Genomic DNA, 3,129 nt, shown 5'->3' on the forward strand with positions numbered 1-3,129 from the left:
TAAGTAAGTAAGTAAGTAAGTAATAGTAAGAGAGCATGGGGTCTTTTGCCCAAGCCACTGCGTTGGTATAAGCAGGGACCCTAGCTCAGGCTAGCAAATAAACTTTCCTTTTGCTTTTGCATTATCGCGTCAGTGGTGGCTTCCTCGCGCCGACACTCCTTTCCGAACACGGGCTCAACAATAGGTCAATTTTCAGATACAGAAACCTCTCTGAATGTCTTGAGATTTTGCTTGTGTTAAGTACATTCTATTTCCCTTATACATGTCAGATATACTCACATGAGGGTCTGTGCCAAAAGTAATCTGCTTGAGTTTCCAAGATCAATTTGCTCACTGGGTTTTTAGGGGAGGATTTAAGTAGGTAACACTGAAGGTTTCCCATAATTTGCCTGAACAACTAGGTACTGATCAGTATTGGTGGAAGCTCCCTGGACTGTGGGGCAAATTTCCAGCTTCTAACAGATGTACCATAGGGATCAAAGACACATTGAACTCTCAAGTTCTCAGAATGAAGTTCATCCTTGTCAGAGAACCCTGAGAAGTCCTGAAGCCCTGATAAGAGAGTGTTTTATTTCCAAGAAAATCATAAAGTAAAATTTTATGCCAAAAACAGCTCAAATAAAATGATAGTGTTGATTAGTACAGTAAGATTTGATAGTGCCTAAGGCACTTGACTGCTCACCAGAAGGCTGGTGGTTCAAATCCACCGGCCACTCCTCGGAAGGAAGATGGGGCAATCTACTTCCGTAGTGATAGTGCCTCAGAAACCCAAGGAGGGGTCACTTTGAGTCGGGTCTGACTCGACGGCACATAACAACAACATTTCTTTCAATAAATGAAAACTCAAGCATCCCCATAAAATCCATATAATACAAAAATACTACTATGTGCTACATTTGAGTACTTAATTCATGCTAGGTGCTTTTCATACATAACCTCACTGAATCACCACAGTACCTTAAGCCAAAATCCCATTTTTTTAGATGAGGAAACTTAGGCTCAGAGAGGTTTTGGTGGCTTTCTCATTCACAAAGGCTATTTGCAAGTTCATTTTTATAACCACAAGATATACTTCCTCCAAAAAGAGTAGCCACCATCGATGGAGACAGTGGACATGACACATACTATAGAATTTCACTTAATGTAATCATCTCCACAAACTCGTGAGATTATATTCTTTCTCCAAGCTATAGAAGAGGAAACAGAAGATCAGATAGATGGCATATTTGCTCAACATCTCACAATCCATAAGTGAGAACTTTGGGATATGATTCCAGTTTAGATGTCTGAATAACCATCTCCACAGAACAGACTGAACTGGGATAGAGTTGGATGCTTACATGTTTCCAGTATGCAGAGTGCTTCAGCCCAGTAAAAAGATGTTTCCAGGAATTAAACTGTTGGGTGGCAGAATGGTTAAGCACTCAACTACAGGCCAAAAGGTTAGCTGTTCAAACCTAACCAGAGGCACCTTGGAAGACAGGCCTGGTGATCTGCTTTCAGAGGGTCACAGCTTACTCTGTGGAGCCCAGTTCTACACGTGAGGTCACCATAAATTGGAATTGATTCAACAGTGACTAACTGGAACAGCCTACAACCTAGCGCAGGTTTCCACAATTGTGACAGTAGAAGAAACATATGGTGTTCCCTAAAAATTTCTCAGCCTCACCCTTTGGCATATGCGGTGATAGGTCTATGTGACTAGTGCTGACCAATGAGCTGCAAGCAGATGCAGCATGTGTTACTTTAGGCCAACACATTTATTTCCAGAGTGAAACTGTTTTCAGCTCTGGCTGACAATGTTTGAGATGGTAACTTCTTCACCAGTCTCAGTCCCTAAGTGATTATTCTTGTTAAAGGTCTTGAACCAACACTGATAGCATGGGTAAGAATTAAACATTTGTTATTTTAAACCATTAGGAGCTCTGGTAGCATAGTGCCTAAGGCACTTGATTGCTAACCAGGCTGGCAGTTCAAACCCACCAGCCACTCCTCGGAAGGAAGGTTGGGCAATCTACTTCCATAGTGATACTGCCTCTGCAATCCAAGGAGGGGTCGCTATGAGTCAGGGCTGACTCAATGGCACATAACAACAACATTTTAAACCATTAATGTTTGAGAATATTTTTTCCCCCTACAGTAACCAAACTTAGCCTATCCTGACTGATAAGCCCAGCAGGTGGCCATATTCTCTACCCAGGGTGGTCAGTAGATATTAAGGCAGCCAGGCAGGGCAGGGTAAATAAATGAAACAACTGAGCATAAGATAGAAGGACATTGAAGGAACCAAATCAAACTGATGAGCACATAACAAGAATGTGGCCAAAACTTTTAATTTTTCTGGGTAAGCTGGATATTTGTGCAGATTTTTCTAATAAATAAAGAACTACGGGCAAAATTTAGTACAGTACTTCCCTGGTTTGCAAACTTCCCACTTACAACTCATACGTGTCCTTAAATGTTACATAATTGACTTTACTTTGATTGAACCAACCTCCTACTCCCAACATATTCTTCATCACAATTTCATTTGCTGCATGTGTGGCTTTTAAATTACGGAAAAGCCTTCCAGTTTCTTCCACTAAAGTAAGGCTAAATAAGCACCTACTCCAACTGACCTACAAATTCAACTTGCACACAAGAATGGATTTCCTTTGTAACCCAGGGACAGTGGTACAGGGTTTTCAGTTTGCAAACCTTGATCCCTCTGCTTCAAGTTCACAAAGAGGCTCCATCTGCCAACCAGAAAGTGAAGATTTAGTCATTTATTCCATTTACTTGCTATGTAGCATTGGACATGCCAGCCCAGTTATTAGTATTGTCATCTATGAAATGCCTAAAGAAAATAGAGCATTCTTAATTTTTACTTACTTTGTCCAATAAAATCATAGTCTTATTTACACGTTTCGGTGTTTTGAATGATGCCCTAAATATCAAACACTGATCCTCATGTTAAAAAAAAAAAAAAAAAAAAAGTCCTTAGAATCACAGTGAGTCTTAGTCCTGTCACATTGTGGTGATGGACAGTGCCAATAGAAAGTAGCAAGTCAACTAAAGTTTTGTTCTGAAAGACAGAGGAGACATAAACATGTGTAAAAGCAGAGAAGAGCACTTAAAAAAAAAAAAAAA

Source organism: Orycteropus afer, unplaced genomic scaffold (assembly GCF_000298275.1).
Source record: "Orycteropus afer afer isolate SDZICR_OR568_19922 unplaced genomic scaffold, OryAfe1.0 scaffold00180, whole genome shotgun sequence".
NCBI classification, from domain to species: domain Eukaryota; kingdom Metazoa; phylum Chordata; class Mammalia; order Tubulidentata; family Orycteropodidae; genus Orycteropus; species Orycteropus afer.